General features: G+C 46.3%; 1 long non-coding RNA gene across 1 annotated transcript; it reads left to right on the plus strand.

Moving 5' to 3' along the window:
• The first annotated feature begins 633 nt into the window (after positions 1–633).
• On the plus strand, positions 634–2,713 carry LOC121534617. Its single transcript, XR_005994651.1, has 5 exons — positions 634–871; positions 1,280–1,410; positions 1,531–1,626; positions 1,954–2,061; positions 2,202–2,713. It is a non-coding gene; the product is annotated as an uncharacterized LOC121534617 (long non-coding RNA).
• The last annotated feature ends 18,687 nt before the right edge of the window (positions 2,714–21,400 follow it).

Below are 21,400 nucleotides of genomic sequence, written 5' to 3' on the forward strand. Positions count from 1 at the left end.
GGCATGGAAACCCATTTCATGAAGCTCCCGACAAACAGTTATTGTGCTCACGTTGCTCCAGAGGCAGTTTGGAACTCTAGTGAGTGTTGCAACCGAGGACAGACAATTTTTACGTGCTAAGCGCTTCAGCACTCAGCGGTCCCGTTCTGTGAGCTTGTGTGGCCTACCACTTTGCGGCTGAGCCGTTGTTGCTGCTAGACGTTTCCACTTCACAATAACAGCATTTGCAGTTGACCGGGGCAGCTCCAGAAAGGTAGAAATGTGACGAACTGACTTGTTGGAAAGGTGGCATCCTATGACAGTGCTATGTTGAAAGTCACTGAGCTCTTCAGTATGGCCATTCTACTGCCAATGTTTGTCTATGGAGATTGCATGGCGGTGTGCTCGATTTTATACCGGTCAGCAACGAGTGTGTGGCTGAAATAGCCAAATCCACTAATTTTAATTTTCCTCTCTGTCCACAGGTATTTCAATGATAACAATTAAGGAACAACTATAAAGTCTCTCAGTAAGCTATGATTCTTATTTGTCCTCATATATTATGAATTCAATGTTGTTCATAATTGTTAAGGGGAAATATATCTGGATCCTACCACCAGTTGTCTTTTTTATAGATCTTATATCATTGCCTTGCCAAACAGTAGTAATGTTATGCGACAATACCACTGCAAGCCTCTCAAAAACCCAACCCCTCGTCCAAGTTGTGGGAGGCGGAAACAGCTGACGTACGGGATTCCCAGACAGGGCAAAGTTTTGTGGGTGCGCTACGGTTGCCATGAGGGCCTGTCTGGATCCACAACATGCTGGAAAATGGGGCTCTGGTAAAGCTAGGTGGACCAATCATCCGCTTTGTGGATACTACCGATTACAGGTACATTCACGAAAAAAACACAGCGTAAATGACCTTTGCTTCCAAAAGAGCAAAAGGGTTTAAGTAATACCCTTGCAAATGTCCATTCCCTGTATCCCTAATAATTGTGTATAATTAATTATTTGCATCATTGTTCTAAAGGAATTGTATCTCAAAATCAGTTAGTTTCACTAGCCCGCTTCTGTGTAAGTTGTGTGTTTTTGTGTATAACCAACAGCTGATGCTGGAGGAGTTAAAAGGTTTGATTGAAATCAGGAGAACCTTTATCCTTGTTGATACGACTCTAGCATTGGACTATTCTGTCCTTAATAAAATAAAATAAAAAGTTGGACCGATTACATGAAACATGAACTGCTTAGTGAATATGGAGGACGTTTTTCACTCATGCTTATTCACTTTGTTTTACAGGGGTACCCAGGATTTCAAGCCGGTGATGAGCTGCGATCCAAACCCAAAACCCAGAAACTGGACGTAACTGGTGTGTTTGGAATGGCGTGCAGGCACGAGCATCCGCTGAAGTTCCTGAAGAGAGGAGAGAAGTATGTGGATGGGTGCATATGGATGGATGGATGCTTCAGATGTTTAGCTTATGTATAGCTGATGTATTTTAGTTATATATGACATTGGCTACGATGACTGATGTTGAACTGTCATTTCAGGCTTGCAAATACTGTGTTCCTGCTGGGGGACCTGAAAGCAATGCAGGGACCAAACATCACAACGTTTCAGCTTTCCAGCTGAAGCCTCATTTACAGGTAAAATTGATACGTCAATCTATGTTAGCTATAATAATACATTAGATAATGTATTGAATATTAAACCACCACCATTCATGAATCGCTTGATACGGTTTTACGAATGGCTTGAAACAGATTGCTTCATACCTGCTTTGTAAAAATTCACATAAGAACTGCTCCTACACTAAATTCTTTTGACATTTAGAAAAACAGTCCCGATCTGATGGTGGACACCCAATTTGCAGTGCCAGCCTTTCATGCCTATGATCATGATGCTGACTGTCAGGTAATTAATACAATTAAGTATTCTGACCAGATTGTATGCTGGTCTCTTCAACACTGCAGCAATTTTGGAAAGACTGCAGACTAAGAAGACTCACTGTCTGCTGGCCACAATCCATAGGCTGGTCCTGAAGCGCTCTTTCTATTGTGGCCTGGTCAGAAAGTATGCAGGTACTGCAGCCAATTCAGTGTTGTTGAACATTGCATCACACCCTGGCGTATCACTGCTGTTGTTATCTAAGTGTCATTCACACAGTTATTTTGAACTATATGAAAGATTTTCATTACCATTTCTTTCAATTGTTTTTCAGATGGACAAACCATTGCTGTGCGGCTCTCCAGGAAAGTCAGGCGGACCTCGGCGAGAATTAAACAGCAGATGAACGCCTACAACGGAAGGAACAAGTCACCTCAATTCCCCCCAAGACTGGAGTACAGGGATATTCTCCAGCAAGACCATCCAGTCTGATCTCAGGTGTCCAACCTTGGGGGACAGTCTGCTCCGGAACAAGCAGCGTGCAGTGATGCTGCATAACATGTTGTTGTGGAAATTCTACACTATGTCGTGGAAATTACCACTAGGGACACTCGAAGTCAATCTTAAATTAATCATCCTTTATTGTCAGCGCACTGGAGAGGTTCCAACCAACTCAATGCACCATAGTGAACGTCTGTCAGAAGCTCTGCTGGGGCAGTCCCTGCAGTTGTCTTATATACGGCTATACACAGGCAAGTTATATTTGCATGATTTAGGATAATAAATTCATCATTACCTTTGTGTTCTATTCATGTGACCGACCAATACTGGTTCATAACATGTGACAGACCAATACTGGTTCATAACATGTGACAGACCAATACTGGTTCATAACATGTGACAGACCAATACCTCACGAGGCTTCTTCTCTCTAAGCTGAGACCTTGAAACAGAGATACCTTTCGTTCTCAAAACAAGGTCTGGGCGTACTGCCAAATTGCAGATACTGATAAGTGAGGATTTGTCCGATCAGTCACTTGCATGAACATAGAAATTGGTTATTAGAACAGCACATGAATAGAACATAGAAATGTATAGAATATAAAAGCACCAACATTAACATTTCCATCACAATGTGCCTTAGGGCAGCAGAGGAGAGGCACCTTATTCAGGCAGACCTACACAATGGCCTTTTTTATTGCCAGAGAGAGCTGGGGATTTTTTAAGAGCTTTTCTTGGGCAGTGGGAGGCAGAGCCAACACGCTTTCACCTGGGTGCCTCTTTGCTGCTCCGAAAGAACATGCAGAACAAATGAAAGCTCCAGCAAGCATTTTCAATGTTGGCTGGTGATGGCTCAGTCAGGTCAGATGTAGAGGAGGACAGTGAATCGGAGGACAGTGATTCAGAAGATGACAGTGGTTGAGGAATGAATGTGTGTGTGTGCATGCAAGTTCTATAGGGGCAAACTATACATTGAGTATTCCAAACATTGCTGTGATCACGCTGGACCAGTGTCTGCAGGACGACAAGTCTTACCCGCGAATTCGAGTGAGGAAGTGGGCGGCTGCGCTGACAACAAACTGGGGCTGTGGAGCTGAGTGGTGATCCGAGAGCAGAGGACCGAGAGAAGCATTGGTACAACGCACATCTAGGAGCTTTAGCTCTGTTAGCTCCGTGAAGTAAGGGAAGTGATTATTTCTGTGTTCCCCTTACACTACTCTTTCTCTCTCTGGGACGTTTTGCCACTCAGCTGAAAGCCACTATTGTCGGCAGGTTTCCCTTCCGTCTGTCTCCCTCTCATTCAGCACTGGAGATGGGGCCATCGGTGACGTAGCCAAGCAGAGTCTCAGACCGGGCGCGTTCCAGGACAGGGAGATGTGCAGATCTGGGTTTCACCAGACAGAGACGTTTATTCTTTTATTTTTGTGGGGATCTGGTTCTCGTCGGGCCCTAGAAATCGAGAACCTATCCCCACCCTCTTTATGGTGTATTGTCTGTCTTTCCCCCTCCCTATTTGTCCCAGTAGAGAGTCCGTTAGAGGGGTTGGCAGAGTAGAGCAGGGCCAAGGGTGGGTCCCATGTTGTGTGCAGCACCAGAGTGAGATTGTAGTGTCTTTACCCATTTGTTTGCAGTGCCATATCAGAATAATTCACAGTGTGTCACTTTTGCATGCCCGATATTTACCTGAGGGAGTAAGGGGGAGGGTAACCTACCTGAGGGGAGGATCTACTTTGTAGACACAGTCCGGGAAATCATATAGTCTGCTGTGGGAGGTGGGGTAACAGGGTCCAATCCATGTTAACCCATGAATTGAAACTTAAACTTACCTTGAGCATACTTACCTGTCCAGGGGCCTCATGTACAAAGACTTGCGTTGAATTCATACTAAAACATTGCGTACGGACAAAGCCATAAATGTGCGTACGCACCAAAAAAATCTGATGTATGAATCTCTGCGTACGCAGCATTCCACATACATTCTCTTTGTACATCCCAATCAACGCGAAATTGAGCGCACATGCATGAGCACCACACCACACCCTGTCTCCTCCCTCAATTAAATCAATTTAAATATGGTAATTAGTCCAATTTGGCAAAAGAAACCTGCAAGAACATGGCTAAAGCAAGCAAGAAACGAAATTTCACTGAAAACGAATTAGAGGTGCTACTATCAGAGGTAGAAACAATAAAAAATATTTTTTTGGGAAATCTGTCCTCTGGAATTAATAACAAAAGAAAGAAAAAAGAGTGGGCGAGTTTGTCTGATGCCGTCAACGCGGTGGGATCTGAGAGTCGCACCGTAAATGAACTGAAGAAGAAATGGTCAGACATAAAGGTGGAAGTTAAGCGGAGAACTGCTGCGCACCGACAAAGTGTGGGCAGAACAGGCGGTGGTACAGGGACCGATGAACTTGCAGCCTTTGATCAGAGAGTTGCCTCTATTGTAGGAGACACGTTAATCTCTGGAATCGTATCCGCTGATGTAGGAGACTCGGATATACTACAGGACTGCCAGCAAGGTGACTCAGATTTATTTCCTTAACTTTGATATACATAGCCAGCCACCGTTTAATTTTAAAATGCATGCAATATAGCAAAAGGTACACCAGAGATTTCACGTATCCACTGCTTTTATTGCAAATGCGTGTACCCATTAATAAGGAACAGACTCAAATTACTGTTAAGATGTGCCTGTGTTTAATTGGACTTAGGAACCGCAGGAACGTCCACTGGCACGCACTCAGAGTCCGCACCACCTGAGCAGCCAGAGCCCATTCAGTCCAGCGTCTCCCGTGTCTCTAATGTTCCCCCAGTGCTGAAGCCCGTCCATCTGGCCGTGTCTTGACGCATGCTGTTCTGGAGTCACAACAACAAATTGTTAGGGCCATTGAAGAAATGAACAGTCACCTTAAAAATGTCACTGACGCACTCACAGAAATAAGCCATTCATTAAAAGAATTGGTCAAAAAATGAACTTTGTGTCTGAGTACCATTTATATTGTCGCAATTACACGTTGACGGGCCTGAATGGCTTGTTGATTGTGCTGCACATATACTGGTCCTGGGTCAGGGTCATCTGGCGGTGCCCCCACCTCACCAAGGGGTATGCCATGCCTGTGCGCGACATTGTGCAGCACTCCACAGGCCAGTATGATGCGGCAAACCTTGTCAGGGCGGTATAACAGCATCCCCCGGTCCTGTCAAGGCAGCGCCACCGACATTTCAGCTGCCCAATCGCCCGCTCCACAACTGACCGAGTGCGGGAATGGGCATCATTGTATCTGCGCTCTCGGTCAGTTTGTGGGTTGGTGAGGGGGGTTAACAGCCACGTCTTTAGTGGATAACCACTGTCTCCTGATGGGCAGTAATAATAATTACAGACACAAACATTTTACTTTTAGATAGAACCATACATTTAAATGCATAACTTACCAAGTAGCCACTCATCGCGCACCCTGCCAGCTTGGAGTCTCATCCCAACCATGCTGTTTGTAAGGATATATGAATCATGGGTTGACCCAGGCCACCTTGCCACAATATTTGTTAGGCGCATTTGTGCATCACATATAATCTGCACATTTATTGAATGGAAATGTTTCCGATTCACATATGCAAATTCGTCTTCAGATGGCGCCTTTATAGCAATATGTGTGCAGTCGATCGCTCCGATTACATTAGGAAAACCGGCTATCGCTGCAAATTGCGCTTTGATGTTTGGCTGGTCACCTGCATCGTATGGGAACGTTATATACCTGGTAGACAAGCGGATGATGCCGTCCCATACAGGTGGCATTGCACGGCTCAAACACGACTGGCTTATTCCTGAGCGGTCTGCCAGTTCTCTTTGGAAAGAACCGGTTGCTAGGAAACCAAGTGTAGTAAGCACCTGTAAAGGAACGGGTAATGCGTGGCTCCTCACTGTCTCTCTTTCCAAATTCGGACCCAACTCAGCGCAGAGCTCCAAGAGTATAGCTCTTGGAAATCTGAAACGGCTGATGAGCCAGTCATCGTCGTGGGCCAGAAAATCACCGTGGTCCCTAAAAACTCGTTCTCTCCGGATTTGTCCATTGAAAATGTCTTCTAATAAAGCCAAAGCTGCCATTGCTAGACGGGTTGTATCAATTTTCACATCCTTTATATATGTTCTTACTTAATTGCATAATTAATAGAATATTCTAATAAGACTCGTGTGACAATAATATGGCAAATCATTTATCAATTACAAATTATAAGCAATATCTGGCAGGTGCGATAGAACAGTTCGTAGTGTAATGTTTGCCACTTCACTTTATTGCCTCTATGAGTCGCCAACGGACAAACATCACAAAAATGTACGTACGCCAGGCCTGAAGTTTACGTGGAAGAACGCACATTCTTACGTTAATTTCACTGTTAGTACATCTGACCATGAACGTGAAAGCTGGCGTACGCCGTGTTTTCGTGCGTACGCAAGATTGATACATGAGGCCCCTGGTCTTCTGTGTTGGGGTTGTGCTGGAGAACATTAAATCCTGTGTTGGGTGCAGTTAAAAGGTACACACTGTCTGTGTGGAGTCTGGAGTCACTAGAGCAACTGGGCTCAGAGAAAAAACAGAAGGAAATCAAGCTGCAGTGGCAGCTGTCCAGATAACTCATCCAAAGGGCTTTGACTTCTCAAACACAGCAGAAAGCTAAAACAATATGACGCCTTGTGACCTTATTAATTCAGCTACTTACTTAGATAACTAGGAAGTTAAACTTAGGGGTCGCCCTAACGCAGAAGTCTTAGTTTTTCATGCAGGAAAAAAATATAAAACACATAAGAAATATCTTGCTGCGTTTTGTAAATGCAGCTCTAAAATCTGCTCAGCATCAAACTTATTTTATGCTTCAGTTGCACATCTCCACTCGGATGAGAATTCAATAAAGGGCATTCTATCAAATGACAGCACTCTGACTGATGTGTAGCTACTTTTCTCAGGTACTTTTCTCGGTGTAGCCAGCCTACGTTTCTCAGGGAAAAAGCAAGATTAACTTCAAGCAAAACATTAGGAAATGTAGCCGGTTACATTCTTTCTATGATAAACATTTAGATTTGAAAAAAAGACCTTGCTTTTTCATTGTAAGCTCATTTACTTGACAATGAAGCGATTTACTGCTGAATGTGTTGCACTAATGTATTTTCTGTGAAGGAAAACTACAGTTGCACGTCCCTGATCACTCTATTGAAGAAAAAAAACAGTGACGGCCAATACGCAGCTGGACTCACCTGCTCCCACTTTCTCCCGTTGTGCTATTTACAAACAAACAGTGACTGGTTCAGCTGTTCTGGGGAACTACGGTATGTAATATACTGTAAGATAATGTGACAGGTAAAATGAAGAATGGGATCTGCTTTATCTCCTAACATATTGCACAAGTTGACTGCAGGTATTTACTTAAAAAGTAGCTACAAATATGAAAATGTATTGGAAAAATTTTGTTTTGACGGTATTGAAAAACCTTCTTGTGGCTGTTTCCAAATACTCCGGTATACAGTATATAAGGTATACTGCCCAAGCCTAATCTATAATGCCTTTAAATATACTCATACAGCACTGTGCATAATTAATATGACATCTAGGCCAATCTGTAGCTTCACAGTCAAAGTTCAAGGGGTTTGACAAGGCTAGGGTGCAAGGAGTACAAGCCTTATTCAACCAGAAGTATAGTTGAAATAACTATTAAAACGTACTGTATAACTGGGATTCAACAATTAAATAACAGTCCTGCCCTGCTTTTAAGCAAGCTTTAAAAATGTAACCACTCAAATTCACAGGCAGAGTTCTGGATGCAACGGCTGACATTTAAATTATAAAAACATATGTGGTCGCTGTGCCTTGTTGGTTTACATTGTTGATATTCAAGTAAGCGGATTTCTGGATCACTGGTAGAAGCTTGGAAAAATGTATACACTTGATCGTCCTTCACTAAAGCCTTCTTTCCAAGTAAGCAGATTTCTTGATTTCTGGATCACTGGTAGAAGCTTGGAAAAATGTATACACTTGATCGTCCTTCACTAAAGCCTTCTTTCTGTTTCAGTTTACATGAAGTAGGTGGACAGGGCACAGTTCCATATATGGCTGTGGCTGCCAAGAAGGTGGTCATTGAAGTAGAGGGCATTCCAGGTGGGATATAGTTAAAAAAGCCCTCCCACTATGCCATTTTGGAGGCAGGCCTTGGCATCAAGTTTCAATGCAGAATTGTAATGTCTTGTTCATTGAGATTAACAACATTGACATGTACGGTCCAGGCAGTGACTTGACCCATTACTTTAGACAATCAGTACATTCCCTTTGAACAGATGCACCTTGTGGGCTTTGCTACATATGGCCATCCACCAATTGTTATTGTTTTTTCTGGGTCAATGTGTTTGCTGATTATGAAAAGATGGAGCAATTGTTTTATTTTAGAATATATCTTTGCAGCTGTGGGTTGTGCTGGGCCTAGAGCTGGAGATGGGCCTGGAGCTGGGCCTGGAAGTGGAGCTCGGCAGGGAGCTGGAGATGGAAGTGGAGCTCGGCAGGTAGCTGGAGATGGAAGTGGAGCTGGAAATTGGCCTGGAGCTGGGCATGGAAGTGGAGCTGGGCATGGAGCTGGAGATGGGCCTATAGTTGGTGCTGGGCCTGGGCCTTTAACTGGAGGTTGGGCTGGTGCTGGGCCTGTGGCTGGAGGTTGGGCTAGAGGAGGAGCTAGGGATAGGGTTAGGGGAGGAGCTAGGGTTGAAGCTGGAGGTTGGCCTGAGGCTGAAGATGGGGTTGGAGCTGGAGGTTGGGCTGAGGCTGGAGCTGAGGGTTGGGCTGAGGCTGGAGCAGGAGGTTGGGCTACACCAGGACCTGTGTCTAATTCCCCGGAGGTTGGTAATAATATATGCATGTACACTGAGTGTATAAAACATTAAGGACACCTGCTCTTTTCATGACAGAAACTGACCAGGTGAATCCCGGTGAAAGCTATGATCCCTTTTTGATGTCACTTGTTAAATCCACTTCAATCAGTGTAGATGAAAGGGGGGAGGCAGGTTAAAGTAGGATTTTTAAGCTTTGAGACAATTGAGACATGGATTGTGTATGTGTGCCATTCAGAGGGTGAATGGGCAAGACAAAAGATTTAAGTGCCTTTGAACAGGGTATGGTAGTAGGTGCCAGGCGCACCGGTTTCTGTCAATAACTGCAAAGCTGCAGGGTTTTTCACACTCAACAGTTTCCTGTGTGTGTCAAGAATGGTCCACCACCCAAAGGACATCCAGCCAACTTCTCACATCTGTGGGAAGCATTGGAGTCAACATGGGCCAGCATCCCTGTGGAACGCTTTCGACACCTTGTAGAGTCCAGGCCCTGACAAATTGAGGCTGTTCTGAGGGCAAAAGGGAGTGCAACTCAATATTAGTAAGGTGTTACTAATGCTTTGTACATTTAGTGTATTTGTATGTTATGTAGGTACATTATGTATGTTATGAATGATGCTTGGCTTAGTTCAATACTCAATTCCAGATAAACAACAGTGGACTGCACCTGACTTTGCACAGCAAATGTGTACTGCATGATAGTAATTGTAGTCAATGACCAGAATCTTTGCTGGCATAGAAAGAGTCGTACAATGTACCGTATGTTCAGAATTAGAAATTGGGTAAATGTGTGTAAACTAATTTACTACACTACATAAAGGATGAGGTGTTTCAGCGCAGACACTATATTCAAAACACATCTGTTTGATGTTATTTTTTCAAAGTGTACTGTGAATGTAGCCAACAAGTTAACCTGTATTTTGTCCTTGATTATGAAGAACAAACTGTATTACCTTACAATGTATCACTTTGTAATTGTCTGTTTTTATTTTTCAGTCATACACAGACATCCTTGCAGTTTCAATGAACTCCATTATTACTTAGCCACAACTATTTTTTTTAAATAAAAACTGATTCAACATTGTGTTGGGGGTAATTACATTGATAGATCTTGTGAACAATGGATAAGCAACACTGCAAATCAAATCAAATCAAATGTTATTGGTCACATGCGCCGAATACAACAGGTGCAGACATTACAGGTGCACTGGTTGGGCGTGATGGATAGAAGTAGTCACTACCAGTGGTGGAAAAAGTACTCAATTGTCATACTTGAGTAAAAGTAAAGATACCTTAATAGAAAACGACTCAAGTGAAAGTCACCCAGTAAAATACTACTTGAGTAAAAGTATTTGGTTTTAAATATACTTAAGTATCAAAAGTACATGGAATTGCTAAAATGTACTTAAGTATTAAAAGTATAAACCATTTCAAATTCCTTATGTTAAGCAAACCAGACGGCACAATTTTTTGGGATATTTTTTATTGAGGGATAGCCAGGGGCACACTCCAACACTGACATAATTTACAATTGAAGCATTTGTGTTTAGTGAGTCCGCCAGATCAAACAGTAGTGATGACCAGGGATGTTCTCTTGGTAAGTGTGTGAATTGGACCATTTTCCTGTCAAAATGTAATGAGTACTTTTGGGTGTCAGGGAAAATGTATGGAGTAAAAAGTACATTATTTTCTTTAGGAATGTAGTGAAGTAAAATGTGCCAGACCCGGGGGTTTGATCTAAACGTTTACACAAATCAGACACGTGTGATACCTCAGTTTCTAGGGTGTTTATTTAAAACAACAAAGAAAAAGAGAAGAAGCAGGTCTCCTCCAGGAGTCCTCTTCCGGGTTACCGTCTTCTGTGCTCCAGGGAATGCTGTCTCCTCTGGGGTAGAACACCGAGCCCCTCGGTTCTAGCAGACCGTGAAGACGTCTATCCAGTAGCAACCTCTCCCCTGTGCTGCCCTCCTGGCAGCTTTATGGGCCCCATACGGCTGGTGAGCAATCAGCCCCTTGATTACTCACCAGCCTCAATCAGCCCCAATTAGTCCTGGTAAGAGGACCTGTCGAGACCTGGCACGTCCAGCAGAGGGAGTCACCGCCGCGTGATGTAGACGCCGTCTGTCACCAGGCCTCGACGAGTCTCCCCCTGGTGGCTTGTCCGCGGTACGCCACATAAAGTAAAGTACAGATAACCCCAAAAACGACTTAAGTTGGACTTATTAAGTACTTTACACCACTGGTCACTACAGGTGTGATCAAGCCTTACATCAAAGTTGCCTGAAGATGAATGGAAAGTGCTATGCCCTGACCAGTTATTCAGAAGAAATCCTCTGTATAATTTACATAAGGTTGGTTAACTTACCTGTGTGGAACCTAAACAAACACATTCTACACATTTACAAACTACCTTTTTAAAGTTGTATTGCAATCATGGTGTTCTTTTTTACTGAAGCGTATACAGTACAGTATATCAAATAATGTGACAATGATCAACATCATATGGGTAGACAAATAATTTATGCAGCAAAACGCAACTATTCCTGTTTTTTAGGACGCAAACCAGTAATATGAATCACTGTTGATCCATCCTGTTCTGATCTAATGAGATGGATGTAGGATCTTCTACGGCCTTGAATCTAGGCCTTTCCTAGTCATGAAGGACAGAAATCTGCTGCTGTGCACCTCACTGATGACCACTGCTGTATTGTGGTAGGATATGGTGGTAGTACTTCAGGGGAGTTGGTGGTGCAGGGGGCCTAGTAGTATGTACAGAATGCAGCCCTTCTCACGCAATAGCCTTCAGGAGGCAGGTTCTTGGTTCTCATTGGCAAAGACTGAAATCAAGTTAGGATTAGGGGTTAAATTTCATGTCAGACGGGCCTATACCACTTCGCCCAACTTGTTATACCCCTGAGGTTGTAAATAAAACCTTTAAATGTTGGTATGACTTCTATTATTATGATAAGGCTGAAACCCATAGCTGAATGGCTTCAGACAACATTTCACGCTGGAACTGGCTACCGACAGTGAACTCAAGTTAGGGTTAGGAGTTATATACTGAACAAAAATGTAAATGCAACATGTAAAGTGTTGTTCCCATGTTTCATGAGCTGAAATAAAAGAGCCAAGAAGTTTTCCATATGCACAAAAAGCATATTTCTCTCAAATGTTGTACACACATTTCTTTACATCCCTGTTAGTGAGCATTTCATCTTTGTCAAGATAATCCATCCACCTGACAGGTGTGGCATATCAAGAAGCTGATTAAACAGCATGATCATTACAAAGATGCACCTTGTGCTGGGGACAACAAAAGGCAACTCTAAAACATGCAGTTTTGTCACACAACACAATGCCACAGATATCTCAAGTTTTGAGGGAGCGTGCAATTGGCATGCTGTCTGCAGGAATGTCTACCAGATCTTTTGCCAGAGAATTTAATGTTAATTTCTCTACCTTAAGCCGCCTCAAATGTCATTTTAGAGAATTTGGCAGTACGTCCAACCGGCCTCACAATCGCAGACCACGTGTAACCACTCCAGCCCAGGACCTCCACATCCGGCTTCTTCACCCTCGGGATCGTCTGAGACCAGCCACCCGGACAGCTGATGAAACTGTGAGTTTGCACAACCAAAGAATTTCTGCACAAACTGTCAGAAACCGTCTCAGGGAAGCTCATCTGCGTGCTCGTCGTCCTCACCAGGGTCTTGACCTGACTGTAGTTCGGCATCGTAACCGACTACAGTGGGCAAATGCTCACCTTCCATGGCCACTGGCACGCTGGAGAAGTGTGCTCTTCAGGGATGAATCCCGGTTTCAACTGTACCGGGCAGATGGCAGACAGCGTGTACGGCGTTTGCTGATGTCAACGTTGTGAACAGAGTGCCCCATGATGGAGGTGGGTTATGGTATGGGCAAGCATAAACTATGAACAACGAACACAAATGCATTTTATCGATGGCAATTTGAATGCACAGAGATGCCGTGACGAGATCCTGAGGCCCATTGTCGTGTCATTAATCCGCCACCATAACCTCATGTTTCAGCACCGCCCCATGTCACAAGGATTTGTATACAATTCCTGGAAGCTGAAAATGTCCCAGTTCTTCCATGGCCTGCATAGTCACCACACATGTCACCCATTGAGCATGTTTGGGATGCTCTGGATCCCAACGTGTGCATGTTCCAGTTCCCGCCAATATCCAGCAACTTCGCACAGCCAGTGGTAATCCCACTGGCTATAGGGTGAACGCACCAATTTGTGAGTCGCTCTGGCTAAGAGCGTCTGTTAAATGACGTTAATGTGCCCTTGAGCAAGGCACTTAACCCTAATTGCTCCTGTAAGTCGCTCTGGATAAGAGCGTCTGCTAAATGACTAAAATGTAAAATGTAAATGAGTGGGACAACATTCCACAGGCAACAATTAACAGCCTGATCAACTCTATGCGACGGAGATGTGTCGCGCTGCATGAGGCAAATGGTGGTCACACCAGATACTGACTGTTTTTCTGATCCAAGGCCCCTACCTTTTTTAATGGTATCTGTGACCAACAGATGCTTCTCTATATTCCCAGTCGTGAAATCCACGGATTAGGGCCTAATGAATTTATTTCAATTGACTGATTTCCTTATATGAACTTTAACGGAGTCAAATCTTTGAAATTGTTGCGTTTATATTTTTGTTCAGTGTAGTTCAGCTATTTTCAGGGTACAAAAAGATATTAGCTGTATGCCTTGAAACCATGCTTGAAACGGAGCAAGCCATTCAGCTATATAGAAATGTTGTGGCACAATGGAACGAGCCACAATTGAAAGTTATGATGTAGTTTACAATGTAATGCTGGAATGGGTTAAGTAAGTGTATATTCGATCCTTTAAAATAAAAATGTTCATCGATACACTGGGTCACACTTTTTTTAGATAGGCTGGATTTTCCATCTGCTCTGCAGATGGTCATACTATCAATAAACGATCTGTTGATAAGCAACTGCTTGCTAAGGTTACAGATAAAGTTAGGTTTAGAATTAGGGTTAGGGTTAAGTTTAGGGTTAGGATAAGGGTTAAGGTTGTGGTTAGGGCTAGTAGATAGTTAGTGATAGTCCATTAGTAGATGCTCTACAGACTATCAAAATAAAGTGTTACCATACACTGTAAACTGATTCATTTCGGCAAACAGAGAGGTCAATGGGATTGTAGGATAGTAGGATGTCAATGGGATTGAGTAACATACAAAAGCATGCTCCTGGTCTCCCGGGTTGATTTATGACTGTTTTGTCAATCACTTTGGTGCGATTTTCACAAGTATGCTGTCACGGTTTCGGCCGAGACTGCTCCTCCTCCTGGTTCGGGCAGGCTTCGGCGAGCGCCGTCCCCGGAGTACTAGCTGCCACCGCTCTATGTTTCTGCAGTCGATTGCTTTTGTCTGTCTTTATCACCTGTGGCCAGTTATGTGTTGATTGCGTGCACTATAAGTTCCTTGTTTTGTGTTAGTAATATTGTGTGTTGTTTCTCACTGTCATTTTGTGCGGAGCTGCGTGTTCGCATTCGGTTTGTTTCATGTTTAGTGTTTACGCGTGTTTGCGTAATTCTCCCTCGCCTCTTGTTTTTCGAGGTCGTGTATTTTGGACAGTCTACTTTGTTTTATTAAAGACTGTTGGACTTTACCTCTGTGTCCTGCGCCTGACTCCTCCACCACATCCACATCGGTTCCGACCTGACAGAACAACACACCATAATGGAGTCAGCAGGAACAGCGGCGGCACCCGAATCCCTGGAATACCGGATCAATTACCAGGACACCATGATCCGGCAACTCGGGGCCGCCATGGAGGAAGTGTCCAACACTCTGTGCCGGTTGGTGAAAAGAGAGGTGCCCACGCACTCTCACAACAACCCATCACCAACGGCCAGTCCTCCTCTCTCAGCACCGGAACCCAGTGGCATTCGGCTCTCGCTCCCGAGGGCATATGACGGTTCTGCAGCCGGGTGTCAGGGATTTCTCCTGCAGGTGGAACTTTACCTGGCCACCATACACCCGGCGCCCTCGGGATACGAGAGCGTCTCCGCCCTCATCTCCTGTCTATCCGGCAAGGCGTTGGAGTGGGCCAACGCCGAATGGAGGGGAATAGACGCCGCAACCATCACCTACGCGGAGTTCTCCCGCCGCTTCAGGGCTGTCTTCGATCATCCACCTGAGGGGAAAGCGGCGGGAGAGCGTCTGTTCCACCTCCGACAGGAGAAGAGGAGCGCACAGGAGTTCGCACTGGAGTTCCGGACACTAGCAGCGGATGCGGGGTGGAATGAGAGGGCCCTCATCGACCACTACCGGTGTAGCCTACGAGAGGACGTTCGTCGTGAGCTGGCCTGCAGGGACACCAACCTGTCGTTCGACCGGTTGGTGGACATTTCCATCCGTCTAGACACCCTGCTGGTAACGCGGACGTCCCGAGTGGGGGTCGTCCATTCCGCCCTCCAGCACCTCCGAGCCGATTCCCATGGAGCTCGGGGGTGCTGGCGCTAGAGAGAGGAGGAGAGGTAACCCGAGGGGGGCCATCCCCTGCACCACCTGTGGTCGTGGAGGACACACCGCGGCCAGGTGCTGGGGAGGGTCTCCTGGGAGAGGTGACAACGGGCCACGCACTGGGGAGTCATTTCAGGTGAGCAGGCGCCCCACTTACCCAGAGCTTTCTGTTGGTCACATGAGTATTCCTGTGAAATTTCCACAGGTGGCACCTCATTCCCAGTATAAGGCGCTAGTAGATTCAGGCGCAGCTGGGAACTTTATTGATCGGGCCTTTTGTTGTAGGTTAGGAATTCCCCTTCGGCCGGTAGAAACTCCATTTCCTGTCCACACATTAGACAGCCGGCCGTTGGGGTCGGGTCTGATCAGGGAAGTCACAGCACCACTGACTATGACGACGCAGGGGGGTCATGAGGAGATCATTCAGTTTTATCTGATTGACTCTCCTGCACACCCCGTGGTGTTGGGCCTTCCCTGGTTAAGCACCCATGATCCTACCATAGCGTGGCAACAGAGAGCTCTTATGGAGTGGTCTGCCCAGTGTGTAGGGAGATGTTTAGGTGTTTCCGTAGGGGCGACCTCGGTAGAGAGTCCGAACCAAGTGCCCGCACTGCGCATTCCCCCCTGAGTATGAGGATTTAGCACTTGTATTTAGCAAATCGAGGGCAACACGGCTACCTCCTCATAGACAGGGGGACTGTGCGATAAATCTCCAAACAGGAGCGGCTCTGCCACGGAGTCATGTGTATCCCTTGTCTCAAGAGGAGACAGCGGCTATGGAGACTTACATAGCCGAGTCCTTGGCACAGGGATACATACGGTCCTCTACTTCCCCAGTCTCCTCGAGTTTCTTCTTTGTGAAGAAAAAGGGACGGGGATTGCGCCCGTGTATAGATTACCGGAGTCTCAATCAGATCACAGTTAAATACAGTTACCCACTTCCACTGATTGCGACGATGACGGAGTCATTACGCGGAGCGCGGTTCTTCACAAAGTTAGATCTCAGGAGCGCTTACAATCTGGTGCGCATTAGGGAGGGGGATGAATGGAAAACAGCATTTAGTACCACCTCGGGTCATTACGAGTATCTCGTCATGCCATACGGGTTAATGAATGCTCCTTCAGTCTTCCAATCCTTTGTTGACGAGATTTTCCGGGACATGCATGGGCAGGGTGTAGTAGTTTACATCGACGACATCCTAGTGTATTCTTCTACACGAGCCGAGCATGTAGCCCAGGTGCGCCGAGTGTTGAGAAGACTGTTGGAGCATGACCTGTATGTCAAGGCAGAGAAATGCCTGTTCTTCCAGGAGTCCGTCTCCTTTTTGGGTTATCGGTTGTCTGCGTCTGGCGTAGAGATAGAGGTAGACCGGGTATCGGCCGTGCGTAATTGGCAAACTCCAACCACTGTAAAAGAGGTGCAGCAGTTCTTGGGTTTTGCTAATTACTACCGGAGGTTTATTCGGGGTTTTGGACAGGTTGCAGCGCCCATTACGTCCCTGCTAAAGGGGGGTCCGGTTCGGTTGCAGTGGTCGGCTGAGGCGGACAGGGCATTTGTCAAACTAAAGAACCTGTTCACCTCGGCCCCTGTGCTGGCGCATCCGGATCCCTCTTTACCCTTCCAAGTAGAGGTGGACGCTTCCGAGACCGGTATTGGGGCAGTTCTGTCACAACGGTCCGGCACGCCACCTAAACTCCGCCCCTGTGCGTTCTACTCTAAGAAGCTCAGCTCGGCGGAGCGTAATTATGATGTTGGGGACAGGGAGCTGTTAGCCGTAGTCCAGGCCCTAAAGGTGTGGAGGCATGGGCTTGAGGGGGCTCAACACCCTTTCCTCATTCTGACTGATCACCGTAACCTGGAGTACATCCGGGCAGCTAGGAGATTGAACCCTCGTCAGGCTAGGTGGAACATGTTCCTAACCCGGTTTGTTTTTAAGATCACATACATCCCTGGGTCCCAGAATGGTAAGGCAGACGCCCTGTCCCGGCGGTATGACACAGAGGAGAGGTCCAACGAGCCTACTTCCATATTGCCGGAGTCTTGTTTGGTGGCTCCGGTGGTATGGGAGGTCGATGCGGAAATCGAGCGGGCACTGCGTACCGACCCTACTCCCCCCGAGTGTCCTGTGGGGCGGACGTACGTTCCGCTCGAGATTCGTGATAGACTGATTTATTGGGCTCATACATCACCCTCCTCTGGACATCCAGGTATTGGCCGGACCGTGCACTGCCTTAGCATGAAATACTGGTGGCCAACGTTAGCCAGGGATGTGAGGGTTTATGTCTCCTCCTGCTCGGTGTGTGCCCAGTGTAAGGCGCCTAGACATTTGCCAAGGGGTAAGCTACACCCCCTGCCCGTTCCACAACGACCATGGTCCCACCTCTCGGTGGATTTCGTAACCGATCTCCCCCCCTCCCAGGGGAATACCACCATTTTGGTCGTTGTGGATCGGTTTTCTAAGGCCTGTCGTCTCCTTCCCATGCCGGGTCTCCCTACTGCCCTACAAACCGCTGAGGCCCTATTTACCCATGTGTTCCGGCACTATGGGGTCCCCGAGGATATAGTGTCTGACCGAGGTCCCCAGTTCACCTCCAGAGTTTGGGGGGCGTTCATGGAACGGTTGGGGGTCTCGGTAAGCCTTACCTCGGGGTACCACCCAGAGAGCAATGGGCAGGTGGAACGTGTCAACCAGGATGTGGGTAGGTTTTTGAGGTCCTATTGCCGGGACCGGCCGGAGGAGTGGTCCAGGTTCATCCCCTGGGCAGAGATGGCCCAGAACTCTCTCCGCCACTCCTCCACCAATTTAACACCTTTCCAGTGTGTTTTAGGCTATCAACCGGTCCTGGCACCATGGCACGAGAGCCAGATCGAGGCTCCTGCGGTGGACGAGTGGATTCGGCGCTCGGAGGAGACGTGGGACGCTGCCCATGTCCATCTGCAGCGTGCCATCCGTCAACATAAGGCGAGCGCCGACCGCCACCGCAGTGAGGGACCGGTGTACGCACCGGGAGATCGAGTCTGGCTCTCGACTCGAAACCTGCCCCTCCGCCTGCCCTGCCGGAAGCTGGGTCGGTGGTTTGTGGGGCCCTTCAAAGTCCTGAGAAGATTGAACGAGGTGTGTTACAGATTACAACTGCCTATAGAGTACAAAAATATTAACCCCTCGTTCCATGTGTCTCTTCTCAGGCCGGTGGTAGCTGGCCCACTCCAAGAGGATAGGATAGGAGAGACCCCTCCGCCCCCTTTGGACATCGAGGGGGCCCCGGCATACCGGGTCCGGACCATCTTGGACTCGAGGCGCCGGAGGAGTGGTCTCCAGTATCTCGTGGAGTGGGAGGGGTACGGTCCGGAGGAACGGTGCTGGGTACCCAGGAGGGACATACTTGATCCATCCCTCCTGACTGAGTTTCACCATGGGCATCCCACGCGCCCGGGTCCGCGTCCTCCTGGCCGTCCCCGAGGCCGGGGTCGGCGCACGGCTGGAGCCGCGCGTCAAGGGGGGGGTACTGTCACGGTTTCGGCCGAGACTGCTCCTCCTCCTGGTTCGGGCAGGCTTCGGCGAGCGCCGTCCCCGGAGTACTAGCTGCCACCGCTCTATGTTTCTGCAGTCGATTGCTTTTGTCTGTCTTTATCACCTGTGGCCAGTTATGTGTTGATTGCGTGCACTATAAGTTCCTTGTTTTGTGTTAGTAATATTGTGTGTTGTTTCTCACTGTCATTTTGTGCGGAGCTGCGTGTTCGCATTCGGTTTGTTTCATGTTTAGTGTTTACGCGTGTTTGCGTAATTCTCCCTCGCCTCTTGTTTTTCGAGGTCGTGTATTTTGGACAGTCTACTTTGTTTTATTAAAGACTGTTGGACTTTACCTCTGTCCTGCGCCTGACTCCTCCACCACATCCACATCGGTTCCGACCTGACATATGCGGTACATTTTCACAACTATTAGCACATAAATCAACAGATCATCAAAATGTGATGTTTCAAAATAAGTACATTTTCAATTGACTGAGTACAACAAACAAATTCACAGTCACTTGTTCTCTGCACCAAATCAATCCTTCAATTGGATACATATTACATCTAAGTATCTGCTTTTCACAATGCATTATTCACATAACTTTTGATATGATTTTCTTGTTGTTTATTAAAATACATTATAAATATGACAATCAATTAGCTCAAAACTGATAACTACTGAACCAAATTGTAGTGTAACTACTGAACCAAATTGTAGTGTATACCAAAAGTATAGTACTTTACATACTGTATATACTGAGCATACAAAACATTAACAACACCTTCTCTTTTAGTTTACATATACACTGAGTGTATAAAACATTAAGAACACCTGCTCTTTCCATGACAGACTGACCAGGTGAAAGCTATGATCCCTTACTGATGTCACTTGTTAAATCCACTTTAATCAGTGTAGATGAAGGGGAGGAGACAGGTTAAATAAGGATTTTTAAGCCTCAAGACATTTGACACATTGATTGTGTATGTGTCCCATTCAGAGGGTGAATGGGTAAGACAAAATATTTAAGTGTCTTTGAATGGGGTATGGTAGTAGGTGTCAGGCGCACCGGTTCGTGTCAAGAACTGCAACGCTGCTGGGTTTCCCGTGTGTATGAAGAATGGTCCACCACCCAAATGACAGCCAGCCAACTTGACAACTGTGGGAAGCATTGGAGTCAATATGGGCCAGCATCCCTGTAGAACGCTTTCAACTATACTTCAACTATACAGTCTATACTTGAAGGTTGAGACAGTCTGATTCTCTCACATCGGCAAACCATTCCATAAAGAGGAGCTCTTTAGGAGAAAGCCTTGCCTCCAGCTATGAAGCCCTGCTTCCAATTCATCTGATTAAATTGGCAGAAAAGGATCATTACATATAAACAAAAATTATGAGCAAAACACATGGAATTACATTTACATTACATTTACGTCATTTAGCAGACGCTCTTATCCAGAGCGACTTACAAATAGGTGCATTCACCTTATAGCCAGAGGGATAACCACTTTACAAATTTTTTGGTTTTTTTAAATATATTTTTTTATATTTTTTTATTATTATTATATATTTTTTTTTTTTTTTAAATTTTGGGGGGGTTGGGGTAAGGGGGGGGTAGAAGGATTACTTTATCCTATCCCAGGTATTCCTTAAAGAGGTGGGGTTTCAAATGTCTCTGGAAGGTGGTGAGTGACTCCGCTGTCCTGGCGTCGTGAGGGAGCTTATTCTACCATTGGGGTATTAGAGCAGCGAACATTTTTGACTGGGCTGAGCGGGAACTATGCTTCCGCAGAGGTAGGGGAGCCAGCAGGCCAGAGGTGGATGAACGCAATGCCCTCGTTTGGGTGTAGGGACTGATCAGAGCCTGAAGGTACGGAGGTGCCGTTCCCCTCACAGCTCCGTAGGCAAGCACCATGGTCTTGTGGCAGATGCGAGCTTCAACTGGAAGCCAGTGGAGTGTGCGGAGGAGCGGGGTGACGTGAGAGAACTTGGGAAGGTTGAACACCAGACGGGCTGCGGCATTCTGGATGAGTTGTAGGGGTTTAATGGCACAGGCAGGGAGCCCAGCCAACAGCGAGTTGCAGTAATCCAGACGGGAGATGACAAGTGCCTGGATTAGGACCTGTGCCGC

The sequence above is a fragment of the Coregonus clupeaformis genome, chromosome 21, assembly GCF_020615455.1.
Source record: "Coregonus clupeaformis isolate EN_2021a chromosome 21, ASM2061545v1, whole genome shotgun sequence".
Classification (NCBI taxonomy): Eukaryota; Metazoa; Chordata; class Actinopteri; order Salmoniformes; family Salmonidae; genus Coregonus; species Coregonus clupeaformis.